We start from the raw sequence: 18,566 nt of genomic DNA on the forward strand, positions 1-18,566 counted from the left end.
CCTTACTTTTTAAAAAATCTTGCATGATACCTCATAGTGATAAAACCAGAGAAAACATAGATAACTATGGTTAAGCTAAAATTTTTAAATCAATCTGATTTGACCAAGGATTCACCTTGATTACCTGATTTTTTCTTTTTTTTTCATTTTTATTTCATATTGGAGTATAGTCTAACAATATTATATTAGTTTTAGGTGTACAGCAAAGTGATTCAGTTATACATATACATGTATCTATTCTTTTTCAAATTCTTTCCCCAGTTAGGTTATTACAGAATATTGAGCAGAATTCCCTGTGTTATACAGTAGGTCTTATGGGTTATCTATTTTAAATATAGCAGTGTGTACCTCTTAATCCCAAACTCCCAATTTATCACACCCCCCCACCTTTCCCCTTTGGTAAGTTTGTTTTCTGTCTGTGAGTCTACTTCTGTTTTGTAAATAAGCTCATTTATATCATTAATTTTTAGATTCCTCATATAAGCAATATCATATAATATTTGTCTTTCTCTGTCTGACTTACTTCCCTTAGTATGATAATCTCCAGGTCCATCCATGTTACTGCAAATGGCATTGTTTCATTCTTTTTAATGGCTGAGTAATATTCCATTGTATATATGCGCCACATCTTCTTTATCCATTCTTCTGTCAACGGACATTTAGCTTGCTTCCATGTCTTGGTTTTTGTAAACAGTCCTGAAATGAACATTGGAGTGCACATATCCTTTCAAACCATGGTCTTCTCCAGTTATATGCCCTGGAGTGGGATTGCTGGATCATACGGTAGCTCTATTTTTAGTTTTATAAGTAAACTCCATACTGTTCTCCAAAGTAGCTGTACCAATTTACATTCCCACCAAGAGTGCAAGAGGGTTCCCTTTTCTCCACACCCTCTCCAGCATTTATTGTTTATAGACTTTTTGATGATGGCTATTCTGACTGGTGTGAGGTGATATCTCATTGTATAATAGTTTTGATTTGCATTTCTGTAATATAGCAGTGTTGAGCGTCCTTTCATGGGCCACTTGGCCATCTGTATGTCTTCTTTGGAGAAATGTCTGTTTAGGTCTTCTGCCCATTTCTTGTTTGGGTTTTTGTTTGTTTGTTTGTTTGTTGATATTGAGCTGTATGAGCTGTCTGTAGATATTGGAGATTAATCCCTTGTTGGTAGCATCATTTGCAAATATTTTCTCCCCTTCTGTGGTTTGTCTTTTTGTTTTGTTTATGGTTTCCTTTGCTGTGCCAAAGCTTTTGAGTTTAATTAGGTTCCATTTGTTTATTTTTGTTTTCATTACTCCAGGATTGAAAAAGATATTGCTGTGATTTATGTCAAAGAGTGTTCTTCCTATGTTTTCCTCTAAGAGTTTCAGAGTATCCAGTCTTATATTTATGTCTTTAATCCATTTTGAGTTTATTTTTGTGTATGGTGTTCAAGAATATTTTAATTTCATTCTTTTACATGTAACTGTCCAGTTGTCCCAGCACCATTTTATTAAAGAGACTGTCTTTTCTCCATTGTATAGTCTTGCCTCATTTGTCGTAGACTGGTTGACCATAGGTGTGTGGGTTTATCTCTGGGCTTTCTATCCTGTTCCATTGATCTATATTTCTGTTTTTGTGCCAGTACCATACTGTTTTGATGACTGTAGCTTTGTACTGTAGTCTGAAGTCAGGGAGCCTGATTCCTCCAGCTCCGTTTTTCTTTCTTAAGATTGCCTTGGGGAGTTCCCTGGTGCTGCAGTGGTTAAGAATCTGCCTGCCAATGAAGGGGACACGGGTTCAATCCCTGGTCCAGGAAGTTCCCACATGCCATGGAATAACTAAGCCCGTGCACCACAACTACTGAGCCTGCTCTCTAGAGCCTGTGAGCCACAACTACTGAGCCCACATGCTGCAACTATGGAAGCCTGCATGCCTTGAGCCTGTGCTCCTCAACAAGAGAAGCCACCACAATGAGAAGCCCACGCAGTGCAACGAAGAGTAGCCCCAGCTCGTCACATCTAGAGAAAGCCTGAGCAGCAGCAAAGACCCAACATAGCCAAATAAATAAATAAATAAATCTTTAAAAAAAAAAAAGATTGCTTTGGCTATTCAGGGTCTTTTGTGTTTCCACACAAATTTAAAAGTTGTTTGTTCTAGTTCTGTGAAAAATGCCATTGGTAATTTGGTAGGGATTTCATTGAATCTGTAGGTTGCCTTGGGTAGTATACGCATGTTGACAATATTGATTCTTCCAATCCAAGAACATGGTATATCTTTCCATCTATTTGCATCATCTTTGATTTCTTTCATCACTGTCTTACAGTTTTCAGAATACAGGTCTTTTGCCTCCTTAGGTAGGTTTAGTCCTAGGTATTTTATTATTTTTGATGCGATAGTAAATGGGATTGTTTCTTTAATTTCTCTTTCTGATCTTTCATTGGTAGTGTTTAGAAATGCAACAGATTTCTGTGTATTAATTTTGCATTCTGCAACTTTACCGAATTCATTGATGAGCTCTAATAGTTTTCTGGTAGCATCTTTAGGATTTTCTATGTATAGTATCATGTCATCTGCAAACAGTGACAGTTTTACTAGTTTTTTTTTTCAATTTGGATTCCTTTTATTTCTTTTTCTTCTCTGATTGCCATGGCTAGGACTTCCAAAACTATGTGGAATAAAATTGCTGAGAGTGGACATCCTTGGCTTGTTCCTGATCTTAGAGGAAATGCTTTCAGCTCTTCACCATTGAGTATGATGTGTGCTGTAGTGTCATATATGGCCTTTATTATGTTGAGGTATGTTTCCTCTTTGCCCACTTTCTGGAGAGTTTTCATCATAAATGGGTGTTGAATTTTGTCAAAAGCTTTTTCTGTGTCTATTGAGATGATCATATGGTTTTTATTCTTCAGTTTGTTGATGTGGTGTATCACACTGATTGATTCGTGGATATTGAAAAATTCTTGCATCTCTGGGATAAGTCCCATTCGATCATAGTGTATAATCCTTTTGATGTATTGTTAGATTCTGTTTGCTAGTATTTTGTTGAGGATTTTTACATCTATGTTCATCAGTGATACTGGCCTGTAACTTTCTTTTTTGTGGTATCTTTGTCTGGTTTTGGTATCAGGGTGATAGGGGCCTCATAGGGTGAGTTTGGGAGTGTTCCTTCCTCTGCAATTTTCTGAAATAGTTTCAGAAGGTTAGATGTTAACTCTTCTCTAAATGTTTGATAGAATTCACCTGTGAAGCCATTTGGCCCTGGACTTTTGTTTGTTAGGAATTTTTAAATCACAGTGTCAGTTTCAGTACTTGTGATTGGTCTGTTCATATTTTCTATTTCTTCCTGGTTCAGTCTTGGGAGATTGTACCTTTCTAAGAATTTGTCCATTTCTTCTAGGTTGTCCACTTTATTGGCATATAGTTGCTTGTAGTAGTCTCTTATGATTGTTTGTATTTCTGTGGTGTTCATTATAACTTATCCTTTTTCATTACTAATTTTATTGATTTGAGCCCTCTCACTTTTTTTCTTGATGAGTCTGGCTAAGGGTTTATCAATTTTGTTCATCTTTTCAAAGAATCAGCTTTTAGTTTCATTGATCTTTTCAATTGTTTTCTTCATCTTTATTTCATTTATTTCTGCTCTGATCTTTGTGATTTCTTTCCTTCTACTAACTTCGGGTTTTGTTTGTTCTTCCTCTAATTGCTTTAGGTGTAAGGTTAGGTTGTTTATTTGAGATTTTTCTTGTTTCCTGAGGTAAGATTGTATTGCTATGAACTTCCCTCTTAGAACTGTTTTTTCCACATTCCATAGGTTTTGGATTGCCGTGCTTTCATTTTCATTTGTCTCTAGGTATTTTTTGATTTTCTCTTTGATTTCTTCAGTGATCCATTGGTTGTTTAGTAGCATATTGTTTAGCCTCTATGTGTTTTTGTTTTTTACAGTTTTTTTTCTTGTAGTTGATTTCTAATTTCACAGCATTGTTGTTGGAAAAGACACTTGATATGAGTTCAATTTTCTTAGATTTACTGAGGCTTGCTTTGTGGCCCAGCATGTGATCAATCCTGGAGAATGTTCCATGTGCACTTGAAAAGAATGGGTATTCTGCTGCTTTTGTATGGAATGCTATATAAATATCAATTAAGTTCATCTTGTTTAATGTGTCATTTATGGCCTGTATTTACTTATTGATTTTCTCTCTGGATGATCTGTCCATTGGGGTGTTAAAGTTCCCCACTGTTATTGTGTTACTGTCAATTTCTCCCTTTATGACTCTTAGTACTTGCCTTATATATTGAGGTGCTCCTATGTTGGGTGCATATATATTTACAACTGTTATACCTTCTTCTTGGATTGACCCCTTGATCATTATATACTGTCCCTCTTTATCTCTTCTAACAGTCTTTATTTTAAAGTCTATTTTGTTTAATGTGAGTGTTGCTACTCCAGCTTTCTTTTTATTTCCATTTGCATGGAATACCTTTTTTCATCCCCTTACTTTCAGTCTGTATGTGTCCCTACATCTGAACTGGGTCTCTTGTAGACAGCATATATATGGGTTTTATTTTTGTATCTATTCAGCCAGTCTGATTTTTTGTTGGATCATGTAATCCATTACATTTAAGGTAATTATCAATATGTATGTTCTTACTGCCATTTTGTGAATTGCTTTGCATTTGTTTCTGTAGGTCTTTTTTCTTTCCTTCCTCTTTTGTTCTCTTCTCTTGTGATGTGATGACTAACTTTAGTGTTGTGTTTGGATTCCTTTTTCCTTTTGGTGTGTGTTATCTATTGTGGATTTTAGGTTTGCGGTTACCATGAGGTTTTGATCTAGCAGTCTATACATAAACAAGATTGTTTTAAGTTGCTGGTCTTTTAATTTCAAATGCATTTCCAATATCCTGCATTTGTACTCTCCTCTTCTCATGATTGCTGGTTTTGATATCATATTTGTGTGTGGATGATTTCCTACCTTTACCATATGTTTGCCTGTACTGGTGAGCTTTTCCATTCATAATTTTCTTGTTTCTAGTTGTGGCCTTTTCTTTCCTGCCTAGAGAAGTTCCTTTAGTGTTTGTTGCAAAGCTGATCTGGTGGTGCTGAATTCTCTTAGCTTTTGCTTGTCTGTAAATCTTTTGATTTCTCCATTGAATCTGAAAGAGAGCCTTGCTGGGTAGAGTATTCTTGGTTGTAGGTTCTCCCCTTTCTTCACTTTAAACATATCATGCCACTCCCTTCTGGCCTGCAGAATTTCTGCTGAGAAATCAGCTGATAACCTTATGGGAGTTCCTTTGTATGTTATTTGTTGCTCTTTTCTTGTTGCTTTTAAATCTTTTCTTTGATTTAATTTTTGTCAATTTGATTACTATGTGTCTCGGCATGTTTCTCCTTGGGTTTATCCTGCCTGGGACTCTCTGCGCCTCCTGGACTTGGGTGACCATTTCATTTTCCATGTTAGGGTTGTTTTCAGCTATTATCTCTTCAAATATTTTCTCAGGTTCTTTGTCTCCCTCTTCTCTTTCTGGGTCCCTTATAATGCAAATGTTGGTTTGTTTAATGTTGTCCCAAAGATGTCTTAGACTGTCTTCATTTCTTTTCATTCTTTTTTCTTTATTCTGTTCCACAGCAGTGATTTCCACCATTCTGTCTTATAGTTCACTTATCTGTTCTTCTTCCTTACTTATTTTGCTATTGATTCCTTCTAGTGAATTTTTTATTTCAGTTATTATATAGTTCATCTCTGTTTGTTTGTTCTTTAGTACTTCTAGTCTTTGTTAAACATTTCTTTTATCTTCTGGATCTGTGCCTCCATTCTTTTTCTGAGATCTTGGATCATCGTTACTTTCATTACTCTGAATTCTTTTATAGGTAGATTGCCTATCTCCACTTCACTTAGTTGTTCTTCTGGGGTTTTATCTTGTTCCTTCATCTGGGACATATTCCTCTGCCATCTCATTTTGTCTAACGTTCTGTGATTGCAGTTTCTGTTCCACAGCCTGCAGGGTTGTCATTCTTCTGCTGTCTGCCCCCTGGTGAATGAAGCTATTTAAGAGACTTGTGCAGGTTTCCTGTGGGAGGGGCTGGTTCCTGCCCACTGGTGGGTGGAGCTGAATCTTGTACCTGTAGTGGGCAGGGCCATGTCACAGGGTGTGTTTAGCAGGCAGCTGGGTGGTCAGGAAGACTTTCAGCAGCCTGTCTGCTGATGTGTGGGGCTGTGTTCCTTCCCTGTTGGTTGTTTGGCTTGAGGTGTTCCAGTATTGGAGCCTACAGGCTGTTGGGTGGGGCCAAGTCTTGGTGAGAAAATGGTGGCCTCCAGAAGGGCTCATGCCAATGAGTACTTGACAGAGCTGTTGCTACCAGTGTCTTTGTCCCCATAGTGAGCCATAGCCATCCCCGCCCTCTGCAGGAGACCCTCCAATTCCAGCAGATAGGTCTGGCCCAGACTCTTATGAGGTCACTGTTTTGTCACCTGGGTTCTGTGTGCTTGTGACCTTGTGTGGGCCCTCCAAGAGTGGAGTTTCTGCTTCCTGCAACCCTGTGGAATTCCTGAGATCAAACCCCGCTGACCTTCAGAGCCAGATTCTCTGGGGGCTCCTCCTCATGTTGCCACACCCCCATGCTGGGGAGCCTGACATGGAGCTCAGAACTTTCACTCCTGTGGGAGAACCTCTGTGGTATAATTATTTTTCAGTTTGTGGGTCACCCACCCAGTGGGTATGGGATTTGATTTAATTGCAGTTGCACCCCTCCTACCATCTCGTTGGGACTTCTTCTTTGACTTTGGATGTAGGACATCTTTTTGGTAGGTTCCAGTGTTGTTGTTGTTGTTGATTGTTGTTCAACAGTTAGCTGTGATTTTGCTGTTTTTGTAAGAAGAGGTGTGGTCACGTCCTTTTGCTCCACCGTCTTCAGATTTTTGATTCTTTATAAAGATGCCTCTTAGCTAGGATTTTCTGTAAGAAGGGATATTTGTAAGCCAGCCCATTTAAAATATTAGAAGTTCAGCTTTTTTATTTTTGGGGAATTCTGGCAATATTATTTGTGTAAGTGTTTAAAATTTCTATGAACCAATTAATTAACTGAATTTAACAGACATTGTATTCTAATTTATTAATGCCCTTTGGGAGAAGGAAAATATTTCATGCCCTCATAATAAGAAGTAAAGGCCTTTCTTAATTTCAGACACACAAACCTACAGTGAACTTGCAGCTTCGGTTCTACAAATTCAGTCATAGATCAAGAACACACAGAGAAACACAAAAATTAATTGGTCCAGATCTCAAAGGGCTATTCAAGGATGCACAAAATATTTTTTTAGTTGTTTTGAGCTCACAATTAGCCAAATAGACAAACAGAAAACACTACAAAACTGCATTGTCTGTTTCTCACCCAACAGAGAATAGATCCCATTATCCCAGTAAAAGTGATGAGACCATAAGACTGGAGTCCCAATCACTGCAGTCACCAATGGCAAATAACAAACTGGTGATGCATAAATCAGAATGAGGACTAAAGCTGGTCAAGGACCAGAGGTAAAAAGAAAAACACAGAGTTAAGTTAGAGAGAGAGAGTGTATCAGGGAAGATGAAGTTTTATTACCATTTGGGATCTGTCCCAGGAGCCAAAATAGCATGCTAGGCTGAACATGAGGTGCACCTCCCTGCACCACAGCTGAATTGGCCCTGATAGGTTAGTCCACTTGGCAATCTCATTGAAATCTCCCAAACTGACAATTATGATTATTACAATTTTCAAAAAATTAAGAACATATAACTATAGAAGGAACATGTGTCAAAGATTTACTGATTTATCAGTAAGAGAACCAGTAAGATAGTAAAGCTAGTTAAAATTGCATTTTGAGGGACAGAGGTTATATAGTTTACCACCCCCTCCCCCCAAAGCATTCTTAAATATTGATGGTTCTTACAATCTGGTAAGCTGAAAAATGATTCCTCAAAGATGTCAACTCTACTTCCCTGAACCTGTGAATGTTATCTTAATGGCAAAAAAGATTTTGAAGATGCTATTTAGGCTAAGGATCTTGAGATGAAGAGATCATCCAGTGTTATCTGAAGGGGCTCAGTTTAATCACACGAGTCTTTAAAAGTAGAAGAGGAAAGCAGAAGGGTGGGTCAGAATGATGCTATGTGAGGACCTGCTACCGCTGGCTTTGAAGGTGGAGGAAGGGGGCCATGAGCCAGGAAACATGGCAGCTTCTACAAGCGGGTCATGGGCCTCAACTTCTAGTTAGCAAGAACACAGGGACCTCTGTCCTACACCTGAGAGGGACTGAGTTCTTCTAACAACTGGAATGAGCAGTAAAAGCATTCTCCTCCAGAGCCTCCAGAAAGGAACACAATCTGCCTACCACTTGATTTTAGTCACATGAGACCTGTGCTGAACTCCTGACCTCCAAATATGTAAAATAATAAGTTTGTGTTGTCTTAAGCCACTAAGTTTGTAATAATTTGCTATGGCAATGGTAGAAAACTAACACAGTGAGGCAGAGATAAAATTTGTTAATATCCTATAGGCCAATAAAATGATAAGCTTTGAGGTTATCTTTTCTACCGGCTAGATCCCTACATGGTACATTTAACTTCACAAGAATCTAATTTCATAGCTAATAGTAAACAGCCAAGTCAAACACAGGTACATTACTCTAGATAATTAAATAATCTTTGAGTAAATACGTTAAACAATACCCCAGTTGACATTGAAAGAACATGCCATTCACCTTTTTGCCTTATTTCCAAGTTTAATTAATTTTTTCTCAACAGGCGAGACAGGAAATATCATTTCAGTTTACAAACAATAAGTTCCATGAGGGCATCACCTTATTTATATCAATTAATGTTGTCTTATCACAGTGACACCTAGCAGGTTTGTTGAATGGATAAAGAAACCCCTGCAACCTCATCTCTAAATATTTCCTCCTATGAAATCTATGATTCACACCAATTTCCTTCTTTTCTTTAAATATAAACAAGGCATGTTCTCTCTCACCATGAGACTTGCATTTGCTTTTCCTTCTGTCTAGAATCCACACCCCCATTCAGCTTGGCTAACAAGCAGTCACACGTTAGATCTCAGCTTAGACGTGACATTCTCTGGGAAGTAGTGTCTGGTCACCTCATCTTCTCACATGTGACTCTTTCTGCTCTTATAGCTTCTGTAATTAATGCCACAATGCTTAATACATTAAATTTGCCTTATACAGACCCCCGTTGGAGGTCTAATGCAGCAAACTGTAATAGTTTAAGCATCAACTCTAGAGTCAGACTGCCTGGATTCAAATCCTGGCCCTGCAGCTAACTAGCTGTGTTATTTTAGGTAAGTTAACTGATCTTTTTGTGAATCAGTTTTCTCATCTAAAAATGGGGATAATATTAATATAATCACTACATAGAGTTGTGGTGGGGGTTCAATGTTAAGGGCTTAGGAACGGGCCTGGTATATGGCTAGAACGTGGGAAGCTGTTATTGTTTTGTAAGTTCCTTGAAATCAGAACCATCATCTTGTTCACCATTTGTCCTCAGTTTCTGATGCAGAATGCCTGACGTGAAGTGCTCAGTATCTTTTGGTGACTTGAGTAGACTTGTGACCCATCCTTTTCTCAGACCAGAATTGGAGATAAAAGAGCAACGTCTTGATAGTGAGATAAGCTACCCAGAGAGACTTAACCCTAAAGCCAGGAGAGACCCTCCCCCTGAAATATCTGGAAGTGAAAGTACTGGACCTAGTGCTCCCTGAAGGAGGCTGTTGACTTGAGCCCTCTGCAACATGGGCCTCGTTACATCACAGGTGCAATTAGCCTAGTCCCAAAAGGACCATGGGTTCTCAGTAATGGCAGACCCTTCCATCCCTACCTCCCTCTCCCTCTCCCTCTCTCTCTCTCTCTCTCTCTCTCTCTCTCTCTCTCTCTCTCACACACACACACACACACACACACACACACACACACACACACACACACACACACACACACACACACACCATTCTTCCTGGACCAGGAAATTCTTCAGCAGCCTTGAGACCCATTACACTGACCTCAGGGATCAGCCTCTCAGTTTCCTAACAAGGTGAGTTTCCAAGCTTTTGCTCAGGATATCCCTTGGAGGAATATAAAAGAGATTGCTCTGGCTGAGAGAATGTAATGCCACTCTTTTCCTTGTTCGTTATTGGTGTTACTAGCTGAGCCATCACACTCTTTTTGATACACAAACTGAGAACTGTCCTCCTTCAGCCCTTCTTCCCAGGGGGATCTGGAAGCACCAGCCCAGTCAGGAACAGAGACACCCACACAGTCTACAGCCTGCAACGACTTAATCAAACTCAGACTCCTGCAGGCATCGGCGTTCAGCCCCCACGGAGTGAAGAGAGAACATAAATTATGGGAAAGGCACAGACATTTTGCAGAAATTACCACGAGCCAGCATGGAATTTGTACATGGACAGAAGCTATGAGATTTAGTATGAATTTTTAAAGGCCTGGTCTTATTACATGCTGAAATGGCTGTTTGGGCTGCATCTAAATGAGCTATGAGGAAGCCTCACTGATGATTGTCTACACCCTCCTGGTTTCCATCTGTTATTGAAGAAGGTTTTATAATCATTACCTTTGCGATTCTCATTTTCATGCTTTTATTTCCCCTAACACTAAGGAACTTGAAAACACTACACAAATACAAGCATTAAACAATGAAATAAAACTGAATGGCATCCCCCTGGATAATAATTATTATTTTGCGTTTGAGAAAGGTGAGTCAGAAGAAAGTTACATAAAATTTCTCATATAGCATGATAGCTACAGAGACCAGACTACTGGATTCCAGATTTCTAGAAACATTACCCCGTCGAATTCTCATTCTACGAGTTGGGTGTTGTTATTCCACCATTATACAGCTAAGGAAGCACTCTCTTGAATGAGATGAGACTGTATTCTGAGAGTAGATATTTAATGAAAAAACATAGTTAGAATTTTGCATACTTGGATGACTGAGAAAATTTTAGCTGTAAATAAAGGCATTCAAAAAGCTTAGCAGTGGTGGCAAGGGGAATTCCGAATCCCATGCCCAGGCTGACTTTCTTCCCCTCGTCTCTCTAGGATAGTGGTTTGTTGACGTTTGAAGGTTTATGTTCCCAGAAGGCAGCTTGCCTGTGCCCATGGCACTGCCAGAAATCCTAAGACCATGCTGAAAAGACACAAAGAAGTTCCCCCTTTGGCTCTAGACACCTCCTGGCTTGAATAAAAGATAGCATTTTAGCAACACTGGACTGCCATTTCAGAGAATAGGTTGGCATCAACCCTTTGAAAAATACCATCTTGAGTCCATCTTAGGAAAGAATGGGAAGTAGGATTGTTTTCAAACCTAATCCCCTTCTAGCACTTCCATCCTCTGCAGCTCTCCCAGATAGGTGGGTTGAAGGGGAAATACTAATGCTGCAAAAGGGTCAAGGCCACCCCTTGATAAACAAGGAGAAGAATCTGACTTTCCAGAGGCCTCCTCCCAAGCTTTAGCCTATAGTTATGCATTGTTCCCTCTCTGCCCCCAGGAAGGCCTTGCTGGGCAGAGCCCCGTCTGCTCCTCTTTGCCATCTTTGCCGTCTCCCTCCCAACCTTCACTCCTGGAAAAGACCCACCCTGGCTTCTGTCTCCAAAGAATCTTGAAGCAACTTCCTGGTGAGTATTTGAGCTACCTTCTCCCTAACTGGTATTGGTTAATGTGTTCTACCTACCAGATGATATATTCCTGTTTTAACAAGGGCTTCTTGAGACAGCTGAGACAACATCTTTTTTTAAGAAAAATTATTTGCCTTTTGAAACTAAGTACATGTCTTACTTTGATTAAGAGAGAAGTTATGTAAAAGAAGAAAATCATTGAGGTTTTACACATTAGTTTTCCCCTCTGTAAATCAAACAATCCCAGTTCTAAAACAATTCCTTTTGAATAAGTCATTTTCCAGTTTTTTTTCTTTGACGGGAATGATTCTTCCCTGTGAATTCCTCCAAAAGTCTCAATGTAACCAAAATACTTCCCAAAGGACCCCAAAATATATGTGATCTGATATATACTTCTCTTTTTAAATTTTTATCTTTACCACATTTTTCTTGGCATTTATCACTAATGTCTAAGTTATTTATTTATTTTTTAAAATCATGTAATTGCTACTATTTTATTTTTTAATTTTTTTCACTTTTATTGAGGTATAACATTGACATATGTTTTATTAGTTTCAGTTGTACCACATTCGATACATGTATATACTGTGAAATGATCACTGCAATAGTTAACATCCATCACCACACATAGTTACAGAATTTTTTTTCTTGTGATGAGAACTTTTAAGATTTACTCTTCTGGCACCTTTCAAATATGTAACATAGTAGTATTAAGTGTGGTTGCCATGATATACCTTACATCCCCATGATTTTTTTATTTTATAACTGAAAGTCTGTATCTTTTTCTTCCTTCACCCATTTGGCCCACTTCCACCCCCATCCCTGACAACCTCCAGTCTGTTCTCTGTACCTATGAGGGTTTTTTGGTTTGTTTGTTTTTTTTAGATTCCACATGTAAGTGAGATCTTAATAGTATTTGTCTTTCTCTGACTTATTTCACTCTGCATGATGCCTTCAAGGTCCATTCTTGTTATCACAGATGGCAAAATTTCATTGTTATAATGGCTAAATAATATTCCATTGAATATATATACAGTTCGCCCTCTGTATCTGCAGTCTCCGCATTCTTGGATTCAATTAACCGCGGATTGAAAATATTTGCGAAAAAATTCTGGAGAGTTCCTAAAAGCAAAACTCAAATTTTCTGCATGTCAATGACTATTTATATAGCATTTACATGACTACTTATATAGCATTTACATAGTGTTAAGTATTATAAGCAATCTAGAGTTGATTTAAAGTATACAGAGAATGTGCATAGGTTATATGCAAATACTATTCCATTTTATATAAGGGACTTGAGCATCTAAGGATTTTGATATATGGCACTGGGTCCTGGAACCAATCCCTCATGGATACTGAGGGATGACTGTTCAACATTTACTTTATCCATTCTTCCTTGCACAGACACTTAGGTTGTTTCCACATCTTGGCCATTGTAAATAATGCTTCAATGAACCTGGGGGGTTCATACATCTTTTTGAATTAGTGTTTTCATTTTCATCGATAAGTACCAAGAAGTGGAATTGCTGGATCATATGGTAGTTCTATTTTTAATTTTTTGAGGAATCTCCATATTGTTTTCCATAGTGGTTGCACCAATTTACATGCCCACCAACAGAGCACAAGCATTCTTTTTTCTCCACATCCTCATGTTACCTTTTGATAATAGCCATTCTTACAGGTGTGAGGTGATATCTCACTGTGGGTTTGATTTGCATTTCACTGATAATTAGTGATGTTGAGCATCTTTTCACGTACTTGTTGGCCATCTGTATGTCTTCTTTGGAAAAAAGTCTAGTCAGCCCCTCTGCCCATTTCATAATTGGATTGTTCATTTTTTTGACGTTGAGTTGTATGAGTTCCTTATTTATTTTGGATATTAACACCCTCATCAGATATATGCTTTGCAAATATGTTTGCACATTTGGTAGGTTGCTTTTTCATTTTATTGATGGCTTCCTTTTTCTTGCAGAAGCTTTTTAGCTTGATATAGTCCCACTTGTTTATTTTTGCTTTTGTTACCTTTGTTTTTGGTGTCAAATTTTTAAAAATCATCACCAAAACCAGTGTCAAGGAGCTTGCTGATTACGTTTTCCTCTAGGAATTTTATGATTTCAGGTTTTTCATTCAAGTTTTTAATCCATTTTGAGTTAATTTTTTTGTATGGTGTAATATGGTGGTCTAGTTTCATTCTTTTGCATGTGTGACTGTCCAGTTTTCCCAAAACCATTTGTTGAAGAGACTGTCCTTTTCCCATTGTATATTCTTGGCTCCTTTTTTTGTAAATTAGTTGACCATATATGCATAGGTTTATTTCTGGACTCTCTATTTTGTTTGATAGTGTTTTTATTACTGTAGCTTTGTTATATAGTTTGAAATCAGGGAGTGTGATGCTTCCAATTTTGTTCTTCTTTCTCAAGATTGCTTTGGCTATTGGGGTCTTTTGTGGTTCTATACAAATTTTAGGATTACTTATTCTAGTTCTATGGAAAAATGCCATTGGTATTTTGATAGGGATTGTGTGGAATCTATAGATTGCTATAGGGTAATATGGGCATTTTAATAATATTAATTCTTCCAGTCTGTGAGTACAGAATATCTTTTTATTTATTTGTGTCTTCTTAAATTTCTTTCATTATTGTCTTATAATTTTCAGTGTAAAGGTCTTTCACCTCCTTAGTTGAATTTATTCCTAGGTATTTTATTCTTTTTGATGCAATTATAAATGGGACTGTTTTCTTATTTTTTCGTTCTGATAGTTCATTATTATTGTATAGAAATGCAACAGATTTTCTGTATATTGATTTTGTATCCTGAAAATTTACTGAATTCATTTATTCTAACAGTTTTTTGGTGGAGCCTTTTCTATTTATAATATCATGTCATCTGCAGATAATGATGGTTTTACTTCTTATTTTCCATTGTGGATGCCTTTTGTTTCTTCTTGTCTAATTGCTCTGGTTAGGACTTCCAGTCCTATGTTGAATAAAAGTGGTGAGAATGGGCATCCTTGTCTCGCTCCTGATTTTCAAGAAAAAGCTTTCAGCTTTTCACTGGTGAGTGTGATGTTAGCTGTGGTCTTGTCCTATATGGCCTTTATTATGTTGAGGTGCATTCCCTCTATACTCACTTTATTGAGAGTTTTTATTGTCAATGGATGTTCAACTTTGTCACATATTTTTTCTGCATCTGTTGAACTGACCATATGCTTTTTATCCTTCATTTTGTTCATATGCTGTATCACATGAATTGATTTGTGGATGTTGAACGTTTGCATCCCTGGGATAAATTCCACCTGATCATGGTGTCTGATACTGTTAGTGTATTATTGAATTTGGTTTGCTAATATTTTGTTGAGGATTTTTGCAACTATCTACGTCAGGGATATTGGCCTGTAATTTTTCTTTCTCGTGGTGTTGTTTTCTGGTTTTGGTATCAGTGTAATCCTGGCCTCATAGACTGAGTTTGGAGTGTTCTCTTCTCTTCTCATTTTTGGAAGAGTTTGAGAAGGATTGCTATTAATTCTTTTTTTGAATGTTTGGTAGAATTTACCAGTGAAATCATCTGGTCCTGGACATTTGCTTTTTAGGAGGTTTTTGATTACTGATTAAATCTCCCTACTGGTAATTAGTCTGTTTAGATTTTCTGCTTCTTAGTGATTCTGTCTTAGAAGGCTGTATATTCCTAGGAATTTATCTGTTTCTTTTAGGTTGTCCATTGACACAGTATTCCAATTTAAAAGTGTTGTGGTAACCAGAGGGAAGATTGCCTGGGGGTTCTTGAACTAACTTCAGATAGGCAATGGCTAACAGTAACTTTCTCTAGCATTTTTTTGTTATTGTTGTTTTATTGAAGTATAGTTGATTTACAATGTTGTGTTAATTACAGCAAAGTGACTCAGTTATACATATATATACATTCTTTTTCATATTCTTTTCCATTATGGTTTATCACAGGATATTGAATATAGTTCCCAGTGCTTTACAGTAGGACCTTGTTGTTTATCCCTTCTATATATACCAGTTTGCATCTGCTAGTCCCAAACTCCCAATCCACACCTCTTCCACCCTCCTCCCCCTTGGCAACCACCAGTCTATTCTCTATGTCCGTGATTATGTTTGTGTTTCATAGATAGGTTCCCTTGTTCTCTGGCATTTGTTAATTGCGACGGCCCCTCCCCTTACCCCAGTGCTTGCCTGGCTCCTCTAGATAGGGCCAGGAGAAGGCAACAGGTCTCAAATGGCAGTGTGTATCAAAGCCTGGCTCACCAGCAATGCCTGCTTCTGCCCAAGCGGGTAGGAAAGGTTCCAAGGAACCTCTCAGAAGCTCCGTATCTCCTAGCCTATTATCCCAGGTGGTCTTGACTGCAGAGCAAGGGGAATGAGTAAGAATATTAGTAACTCTGGGAAAGAAAGAAGAAAAGTCAAACTGTGAGCCATGAACTCTCAGGATTTTTATGACACAGAGCAGCAGAAAATGAAGACTTGAAAACACAGTGGCTGTTTATGGTGAAAAGAATCTGGGAACTTAACAAACAATGAAAAATCACACGGCCAAGTGAGTGTTGCTCTTCAAAGTAGTTTTCTTGGCAGACTTGATACTTATTCTAAAAATGCTTCTTTGCTCAAAATGTTTGGCCAACTCCAGCTTCAAAATTACTTCCCAAGCTTGTGACACATTCTTTTGAGATCTCCTTAATGATGCCAAGTCTTTGTCTTCTGAGAATGAATTTAAATTTTGTAAAACAGACAAAGGTCATTAAGAGTCTCATCGGGCTTCCCTGGTGGCGCAGTGGTTGAGAGTCCACCTGCTGATGCAGGGGACACGGGTTCGTGCCCTGGTCCGGGAAGATCCCACGTGCCGCAGAGCGGCTAGGCCTGTGAGCCATGGCCGCTGAGCCTGCGCGTCCGGAGCCTGTGCTCCACAACGGGAGAGGCCACAGCAGTGAGAGGCCCGCATACCGCAAAAAAAATAAAAATAAAAAAAAAATAAGAGTCTCATCTGTTGGATAAGTTGAATTATACCATCCCATCACTTCCGCTGATCCTCTGCAAAGTGATTGTGAGTTAATGAAGCTAAATTTCTTGCACAGTTTGTAAAATGACCCTAAGAACTATCTTAAAAGAAGAATAGAAGAGTTACTGAAAGGTCTGTTTGGAGCAACCAAAGCATCTTTGGAATAAGTATACAACCTTTCAGAGTTGTTACGTAGAAATGGGTAACACTCACTAGGGTGCACAGGTCTGAGGAAGATTCCTTAAAAAAATACAGTGTGCGTCTATCAGAGCCACAATCAAAAACACATAATATTTTGCCTTATCTCCATTTCTGAAAACTTAAATAAGGGAAACAAACTCCTTAAACTTCCAGAACCCCCTCCTCTCTTTACCTCCTGCCATGTACACAAGACAGCAAGAGACTGAGAATGAGCATGAGATCATGTGAATATGAGAAAGCAAAACATCGTGAATTTTGCCAGTGGCTTCTGCCGGTTTCCTTTTCCTCCAGTTGGAGCTGTTTCTTCTCTTGGTAATTCACTAATTCACTGTAGAAAGGCTGAGGATTGGGTCTCTTGTCTCTGAGCTCTTTAGCCCACATGTGTAAATTCTGTCAGTGCACGCATTTAACTCGAAGGTGATTATAAACACAAAATAAAATTTGTAGAACACATACACACAGATCGAGTGTGTAAAAACAATTCACGTTTAGTATTCACAAAGGCCATGTTACTGAGTTTAGAAACCAGATGCCAAGAGAATAGAAGTGTTGAATACTAGAACCCCACTGTTCTGAACTGAGCAGAAGTAAATTTATTTGAATAGTTTGATTAGATCTTTTAGATCCTATTCTGCCTGTCAGTAGAGCACAGCCAGTCCTGTGAGACCTCGCTCCCTGCTAGATTGCCCACTGACCAGAGGTTGAGTGTGGTACATTGGAATTTGGATCGATCGGAAACCTCCCCATCCGAGTGCCACCTTGCCCAAAGGAAGCAGCAGAAGTGGGTCGACGGTGAGAGGGTGCTCACCGTGCTGAGGCTGAGGCAGTGTGGTGTGATGGGAGACTGGAATCTTGGGTTCCCCTTCAGTCTTCCCTCGTGTGACTGCCTGCAGCGTCTCACATCCACCATGGGGACAAGACTCAGAACAGGGGGCTTTGGAAAGAACCTAGATGGCTGGGCATGTGTCCAGCTTCCCGGACAAAGTGTGCTGCCTGAAACCAGTAATGGTGTCCCTCAGTTCCCCTCCCTGCGACCGCAAGTCTGCAGCAGAGCCAGACTCCCTTCCCACTTCTCTCAAGGCTGCTCTGAGCTCATGGGCAGAGGGCCCAGCTGTCACTGAGGAGGGGAAGACCTGAGAAAGAAGGTGGAGCCAAGATCAAGCCCTGGACCCTCAGGGAATTGCATGACCTGCACAGCTCCCCCAGATCCCAAGGATGACCCAGGTGGGCCCTGGAAGTTCCCCTACTGCCATCCCTGCCTAGGACACTCATCTCTCCCAGCCCTTCTGACCTTCGAGGGAACGAAGAGTCTTAACCCTGAGCACAGCTGAGGCAGGATGATGCAAATAGTGCGGCAAAGACCAGGAAGGCACAGGCACTCTCCTCTCCTTGCAAAAGGAACAGTGATGATGACGGTGGTGACGATGATACAGAACGTGGGAGAGCAAATACCGTGTGCCAGCCGTTTTACAGACTTTATTGTGGTAATATCCAAAGAAACTTTATAAAGAAGCAATGGGGAAACACAGCTTGGACTAGATGAGTCACCTTCCCCAGAGTCTTTATTCTTTCTGCTTGCTTTTCTTTTGGGGCATGACCCAGATGCCTCCTCCTGTGGAAAAGCTTCCCTGCCCTTCCTCCCTCCCCCATAACAGGGTAAGCATCTTCCCCTGTGCCCTCATA

Source organism: Pseudorca crassidens, chromosome 3 (genome assembly GCF_039906515.1).
Source record: "Pseudorca crassidens isolate mPseCra1 chromosome 3, mPseCra1.hap1, whole genome shotgun sequence".
NCBI classification, from domain to species: Eukaryota; Metazoa; Chordata; class Mammalia; order Artiodactyla; family Delphinidae; genus Pseudorca; species Pseudorca crassidens.